We start from the raw sequence: 8,689 nt of genomic DNA, 5'->3' as shown, positions 1-8,689 counted from the left end.
TAACATCACCAGGGGTGCCGTTTGGATATTATGCACCCCTGTGATGAGATGGGCACATCCCCACGTGGTATTTCCAAAAACCCATTGCCCCAGTCTAATCATGAGAAAAACATAACACAAACCCAATTTGAGGGACGTTCTACAAAATACCTGAACAGTACTCCTCAAAACTATCAAAGTCATGAAAAACAAGAGACTGAGTAACTATCACAGACCAAAAGAACCTAAGGAGACATGACGACTAAATGCAATGCGCTATCCTAGATTGGATCCTGGAACAGAAAAAAGGACATTACTGGCAAAACCAGTAAAATCTGAATAAAGTCTAGAGTTTAGTTAAAAGCAATGTACCGATGTTGGTTTCTTAGTCTTGAAAGATGTAAGATGGTGACATTAGAGAAAACTGAAATTGGATGAGGGGTATATAAGAACTCACATACTGTCTTTGCAACTTTCCTATAAATCTAAAATTGTTCCAAAATAAGAAGTTTATATATAGGCAAGTATATATACCCCCTTATTGCAATTATAGAAAAACATTCATGGAAAGAAAAATACACATGGGAAGAGAAGGAAATACATAAAAGTAAGTGTAGCTCTGCAGAAATGATGGAACTATGGAGTGATTTTTTTCCTTTTTATCTGCCTATTGAAATATCTGTAAAGTGGTCATATTATTTTTTATAATTTAAAGAGTTCACTTTGGTTTGGTTTGGTTTTAGGGAAAAAATTCTTTTCCTTGAAATGCAGAGGGAATGTACAAAAGTATATAGATACTGGAGGGGGGGGTCAAGATAGCTATTGCTTTAAAATACCCCCAAATATTATTCTGCACAAGATGCGCTGACCCACGTTGGCCCAGAAAACATGGAGAGCTCCTTCCTTCTTTCTTTTTCTTTTTTTCCTTCCAGTTTTGTCCTTCCTTCTTTATCTCCCCGCCTCATGTGTAGTTCCTCTGAGAACTGGTGCCTCTGTCCAGCCCTTCTGTCCTGAGAGCACACAGGGAGAGGACACCTTGGAGTTTCCATAAGAGCCAGGGACAGAGACAAGGCTAGTGAGAATCAGGAAAACCCTCTTGAGGTTTTAGAGTGGAAGGTCCAGACAATGACCATCTGGACAGTTCTCCAGAGGCTTCTAGGATTCCAGCTATTCCAGAGACTACAAACAGCACTATTTGACTCTGGCGTGGAGCTCCCATCAGCACCTGTGAGCATAAACCATTCCTTCATTTGCACTTACTTGCCCATACCATACCCCTTTTGGACCCAAGTAGAAGTAAAGTCTTTAAAGGCAAAGAGTTTACCAGCCAGACAGAAATATTTATCCAGCTTGCCTTCTTTCCATAATATGCCAGTCAAAGATCCCAGAGAACAGATAGAGCAAGCCTTCTTTTTAGTTCTTAATTAACATCACCCACCCCCCCCCAAAAAAATTACCAGAAATAAGTTCATTTTTTTAAACCTCTGACCAAGGAGTGGGCACATGGATCAAGCTGGATTGCCTGAACTCTTTCCCTAGTCTTGGAACCTTGAGCAAATAAGACAATGACCAAAAAAGTAAGTGGGCTGGCACTTTCTCATTCTAGCATGGTGAAGAGACTGTCATTCCTCTCTCCTGGATTCTGGGGCCGCCAGTTTCCTATCCTGTTCTGAGTCCAGTTTTTTAGCTTTCCCTTCAAATCTTTTTAGTACATTCCTTTTTCTTAAGTTAGCAGGAGACAGTTTCTGTTGCTGGCAAGCAAAGAACCTTGGTATAGGCAGTGAAAGGGCCACAGTGACAAATTATGCAATTAAATATTGGCTTTACTTGTCTGACTTAAATTGATCCAGATCGTGGATGTGCGATTCTTTTCATCTACCGTGTAAATGACTCAGTGCTTGGATGCAGTTCCTGCTCTTTAGGAATTTACAGTTTAGTTATAACATAGGACGTACACAAATGAAATCATTACATATGGATTTTTTACTGTGTGCTGAACACTAAAGTTTTTACGTGTATGACTCATTTAATCCTCCCAACTACCCTATGGGGTAGATACCATTATCATTTCCATTCTATAAAGAAGTAATTGAGGCACAGAGAGTTTAAATAACTTGCCCAAAGTGACAAAGCTAGTAAACAATGGAGGCTGGATCCAAATACAGCCAGTCTAGTTCCAAAAATCCCACTCTTAACAACTATGTTATACGGGAATGAATGTTAAAGACAGAGTTCTGGAAGGTCAGAGAAGGGGGAGATCAATGTGGCCAGAGTGATCAGGGGAGGCCTCAAGGGCCTCTTGGTTCTGGAGCTGGGTGGGAGGCAGTGTGGGATTTAATCTGAGAGGAGGGAGAAGGGCCTTCTGGGACTGAGAGGAGGGGCAATGCAGCAGGAGCAAAAACACAAAGCTGAAACTGAAAACGGTGTTTAGACAACTATGAGACATATAGAGAAGGGGGTCTTTTGGAAAGCATTCAAGGAACAACTGGATAGTTAGTGGGGAGGTCAGACTATAAAGGGTCTTGAATGACAGGTCAACCACTATGACTTTACCCTACAATGAGGGCCCCTGCAGCTTTTACAGGGAATAACATTTGGGAACATTTTTTTGTTATAGAAAATTGAAAGCATACACAAAGATATTGAGAGTAGAATACTGAACCCCTGTGTATCCTTTATGCACCTTCAGCAATTATCAGCTCACAGTCAATTGTGTTTCATCTATATCCCCACCCGCTACCCCTATCAAGATTATTTTGAAGCAAATCTCAGACATATTAATTCATCTGTACATACTTCAGCATATGTAGAAAATCCCAAGGAATCTATTTTTAAAAACCCTCCTAGAACTAATGAGTTTAGCAATGTAGCAGGATATAAGATAAACATACAAAAGTCAATTACATTTCTGTATACTAGCAATGAACACGTGGACACCAAAATTAAAAATACCATACCACTTACTAAAAAAAGAAAAAGAAACAGGTGTAAATCAAACAAAATATGTACAGGATTTGTATGCAGCAAGTACAAATTTCAGATGAAAGATATCAAAGAAGATCTAAATGAATGGAGAGGTATATTACGTTCATGGATTGGAAGAGTCAACATAGTAAGGATGTCAGTTATCTCCAAATTTATATACAGAGTTAATGCAAATCCTATCAAAATTTCAGCAAGATTTTTTTGTTTTATGGACAAGGTTATTCTAAAATTTATATGAAAAGACAAAGGACAAGAATAACAAACTATTTTGAAAAAGAAGAAAGAGGAATCAGTCTGCCCAATTTCAAGACATTATATGGTTACAGTGATCAAGAACTGTGTGGTAGGGTCTTCCCTGGTGATGCAGTGGTTAAGAATCCGCCTGCCAATGCAGGGGACACGGGTTCGAGCCCTGGTCCGGGAAGATCCCACACGCCGCGGAGCAGCTAAGCCTGTGGGCCACAACTACTGAGCCTGTTCTCTGGAGCCCATGAGTCACAACTACTGAGCCCGTGAGCCTAGAGCCTGTGCTCTGCAACAAGAGAAGCCGCCGTGATGAGAAGCCCACACACCACAATGAAGAGTAACCCCCACTCGCCGCAACTAGAGAAAGCTCGTGCACAGCAATGAAGACCCAATGCAGCTAAAACTAAAAATAAATAAAATAAATAAATTTATTAAAAAAAAATAACTGTGTGGTACTGATGGATGTATAGACACAGGTCAGTGGAACAGAATAGAGAGCCCAGCAATAGACCAACACAAATTATGCCCACCTGATTTTTGATGAAGCAAAAGCAGTTTGATGGAAGAAAGATAGCACTTTCAACAAATGTTGCTGGAACAATTGGAAATCCACAGACAGAAAAAAATGAACCTTGACTTAGTATCACAGCTATACAAAAATTAACTCAAAGTGGATCACAGACTTAAATGTAAAATGTAAAATTATAGAATTTTAGGAAAAAAAAAAAAGGAGAAAATCTCAGGATCTATGGCTAAGCAAAGAATTCTTAGACTTGACACCAAAAGCATGATTTATATAAGGACACATCAAAATAAAAACTTTTTCTCTGCAAAAGACCCTGTTAGGAGGACAAAAACACAAGCTACAAACTGGGAGAAGATACTGCAAACCACACATACAGTAAAGAGCTAGTACCTAAAATACATAAGGAACTCTCAAAACTCAACAGTAAATGTATGTCAATTATACCTCAATTTTTAATAATTAAAAACTCAACAGTAATAAACAATCCAACTAGAATATGAGCGAAAGATATGAAGAGACATTTCACTGAAAAAGATACACAGATCGCAAATAAGCACATGAAAACATGTTCAATATTACTAGCCATTAGGGAAATGCAAATTTAAACCACAAGATATAACTACATAGCTATCAGAATCACAGAAATTAAAAATAGTAACAATATTAAATGTTGGCAAGGATGCAGAGAGACTGTATCACTTGTTTATTGGAGGTGGGAGTATAAAATGGTATAGCCACCCTGGAAAACAGTTTGTCAGTTTCTTATAAGACTAAGCATGCAACTATCCTACAACCCACCAATTTCACCCTTGCACATTTATCTCCAAGAAATAAAAATACATATTCACACAAAAATCCATGTGTGATGCTAATAGCAGCTTTATTAGTCAAAAACTGGAAACAACCCAGATATCATTCTACAGCTGAATAATTTAAAAAAACTATAGTACATCCGTACCTTAAAACATTACTCAGAATTAAAAGGAACAAACTGTTGATACATGCAACAACCTGGATGAATCCCCAGAGAGTTATGCTGAGTGAAAAAAAAGTCAATCCCCAAACATTCTGCATGATTCCATTTATATAACGTCCTTGAAATGACAAAAGTATAGAAATGGAGAACAGAGTAGTGGTTTCCAGAGGTTAAGGAGAGGGTGGGGGCAGGAGGGAAGTGAATGTGGCTATAAAAGGGCAACAGGAGGGATCCTTGGCAATATTCTGTATCTCTACTCTTTCAATGTTAGCATCCTGTTTGTGATGTTGTATTATAGTTATGCAAGCTATTACCATTGGGGGAAATGGGGTAAAAGGTGTGTGGACTGTCGCTGTATTATTTCTTATAATTGCATGTGTGTCTACAATTATTTCAAATTAAAAGTTTAATTTTAAAAATTGATGTTATAAATTGCCATGAGAAAGAATCAGCAGATGTAATAGGAAAATTCTCCAGGAACTACAGAAGTTAGAGCAATATGAAAGGGAATTTAAAATAAATATATTAATTTACATGGAAATGGAAAGGGCTAAAATTAGACAAGGAAATGCTAAGAAGAATAATCTTGCTCTAACAGAGATCAAAATGTGTTCTAAAGCTATCATAATTAAGAGAGTGTGGCACTTGTATAGGAAAAGACAAATTAGAACAACGAAACAAAGTGGAAAGTCCATAAATAGATCTATACATATAAGGAAACTTGATATGCCACAGAGGTGGTATCACAAGTCAATAGGACAGTGATAGATTATTTGGTATATGATTATTTAATACTGGTTATCCATATGAAAAAAAATTATTTTAGATCCACACCTCAAGTCAACACACAAAAAAATTCTAGGTAAAGACCTAATTGGTGGGCTTCCCTGGTGGCACAGTGGTTAAGAATCTGTCTGCCAATGCAGCAGGCATGGGTTCGAGCCCTGGGCCGGGAAGATCCCACATGCCGCGGAGCAACTGAGCCCATGTGCCACAACTACTGAAGCCCACGTGCCTAGAGCCCGTGCTCCGCAACAAGAGAAGCCACCGCAATGAGAAGCCTGCGCACCGCAACAAAGAGTAGGCCCTGCTCGCCACAACTAGAGAAAGCCCACGCACAGCAACGAAGACCCAATGCGCCAAAAATAAATAAATAAAATAAATAAATTTATAAATAAATAATAAACTAAAAAAATTTTTAAAAAAGACCTAAATGTGAAAAATAAAATTTTATTACTGTTGTGGCTTAAACTGTGTCCCCCCAAAAGATCTGTTCAAGTCCTAACCCTTGGTACCTGTGAATGAGACCTTTATGAAAATAGGGTCTTTGCAGATGAAATCAAGTAAGATGAGGTTGCAGTCCCTGACAGCAGTCACTCTGGTTTCTCTGATTCTGCTCTTCCCAAAGGCCTGGAAACCCCAGGAGATGGGAGAATTGTTTATTTGCTGTGTTACCTCTGCTTGGGCAAGTTATTCCAAGCAACTGGGACACCTGTGCCCCTGTCTTGGTGCCACCTCTGCCCCTGCCAGTGACTGCCCAGGTGCCAGCTGGCTCCTGCCTGGGGGTGCAGGTACCAAATGAACTTACCGGGATGGGTGGGTATTAAAAGTCCTGGCCTTGGTCCCTGAAACACTGTCTCTGCTTGATGCCTGCAGCCATGTGGCTGAGCCCTGCGGCCCCAAACCAGGAGACAGGTGAGAAGCCAGGCTAGCAGGTCAAAGGGACCTGGCCTCTAGTCTCTTTTATTTATTCACACATTCGTTTAATCAACCATTTTTGTGCCTGGCATGACCCACCTCCTTATGTTCACTAATTCATTAATTAAATAATTCATTTATTCAGACATTTACTAAGCATCTACCAGTGCTTAAGGTGGCTTCTCTGTGTACCCACATTCATATTTATAAGTTGTCCTTGGATGATTCGCTTGGGAAGGTCTGTTTTGGTTGGGGAATCAAGAGGAATGTCCAGAAGAGGTGCCTATGAGTAGAGACAGCAGGGGGCTCTAGAATGTGCACTGTCAGGGGGTGGGAGCGGTACAGGAGGGAAGGTGGTATGACAAGCCCAGATCCAGATTAATAGGCAGACTCACGGGGCAACTGCCAGGCACCAACCCATTTGGTTTGCTAAAATATTCCTGGAAATCCAATGGGATGGAGAAAGCTGTATCTACCAGAACTTCTTTTGGGAGAAAACTAGATGTCATTGCTAGGAATACTTTTTGTTGGGGTGGGGTCCTCAAGGTGCGTGCTTAGGTAATAACAGATGTGTTAATACATTGCTTGTAAAAAGGACTTCTGAGGAAGGGCGGGGCTTCAGATTTGCCGAGTGGAGTTTGCAATGCTGGGGCTGGAGCAGCATCACTGGGAGCTGGAAAGGGGAGGAGGAGGCTGCCCAGTGCCCCCTTTCCACACCCTTCCCCAGCAGCGCTCACCCTCTTCTCTATAAAACTGTCAAACAGGTGTAAAGAGTGTTGTTCTGGAGGGGTGCCAACTATTAGCATGGGGTTCTTCACCCAGCCTTGTTTGGGGCTGTTCCTGGCCTCACAGCTTGTCACTTCTCCAAGCCTCTTAGTCTGAAGCCAACGAGATGGTCACACAGGAGTCCCTGAGCTACCGCCTCTTCACCAGGAGTCTGTTTCCTGGTGGGCTCACTGCCCCTCCACCAACCCCGCGGCTGTCTCCTCTTACCTGTGGTGCAGCACTTACCACACAGTATGATGACATTCTGGTTACTTGTAGTATGACGACGCTCTGTTCACTAGACTGAGCTCTTGGAAGGTGTTTCTTTGGAGGGTTGGGTTGGGCAGGGCAGTGGAATGTATGTCCATGATCCACCATGGTACCCGGCTCAGAGAGTCACTCAATAGAATAAAATGAATAAATGAATGAATGCATGAGTGAGTGAATGGGTGCTTGGTCACCATGGGGGGTGGACTTCCTTTCCCTTATTGTGCTGTCATTTTTCTGATGGGACCAGTCAGCGCTGTCAGGAACTGTAAATCTGTCCTGGCCTATGGATACCCTGGGAGCTCAAGTGTGAGCCCAAGTCCAATTCAGATCTTTTAAATTAAATTAAATATAAATTATTTGACACCAGAACTACAGAGATACATTTCCTGCCTTCAACCAATTGGTAGGAAGGCAGATAAACACACCTTCAGAAAGAAGATCATAACAATAATGGAGACAGGGATTAATGCTATGTTAGAAATTGAAATCAATAGATTTTAAGAGTAAGAGGAAAAAGTTAATCCCAGTAAATGTAGTTAATACCTACGTCCCAGCTGGGGGGATGTAGGAAGGCCTCTCAGGATAGATCAAATTTATTTTAAAAAAATTTTTATTACGGAAAATTTGAAACACACAAAAGTAGAGGGGATAGTTAAATGAACCCAATGGACCTGTTGGCTAGCTTGAAAATTATCAACACCAAATTCTTATCCACCATATTAAAAAAATATATAACCACAATACCTTATCAGAGCTGAAATAATTAATTACTACCATTTAATACCTATTAGTGTGCATATTTCTCCAACTGTCAAAAAGTCCTTTTTGCAACTGGCTAATTCGAATCAGGATCCAAACAAGGTCCACACATACATTTAGCTGTTATATTCTTGTCTCTTTATATCAGCTCTCTTCCTTTTTTTTCATGCTGTTTATTTGTTGAAGAAACCAGGTCATTTGTCCTGTAGACTGTCCTGGATTCTGGATTTGTCTGACTGGATCCTTGTGGGTGTTCCTCTGTCCCCTGCACGTCCTGAAATCTGGTAGTTAAGGTTCATTTCTTTTGGTAAGTATATTCTGTAGGTGAGGCTATGTACTACCTATTACATGGAGAAGGAGACAGGCAATGTCTAGTCATCTCACTGCTACTGGTGTTAAACTTGATCAGCCAAATGCGTCCGTTTGTAGGTCCATTATAAAAGTTCCCCCTCGACCTTTCTCTAATGGTTTTAGCTTCCACTGAT

This window comes from Balaenoptera acutorostrata, chromosome 4 (genome assembly GCF_949987535.1).
Source record: "Balaenoptera acutorostrata chromosome 4, mBalAcu1.1, whole genome shotgun sequence".
NCBI classification, from domain to species: Eukaryota; Metazoa; Chordata; class Mammalia; order Artiodactyla; family Balaenopteridae; genus Balaenoptera; species Balaenoptera acutorostrata.
This window is presented reverse-complemented; position numbering follows the sequence as displayed.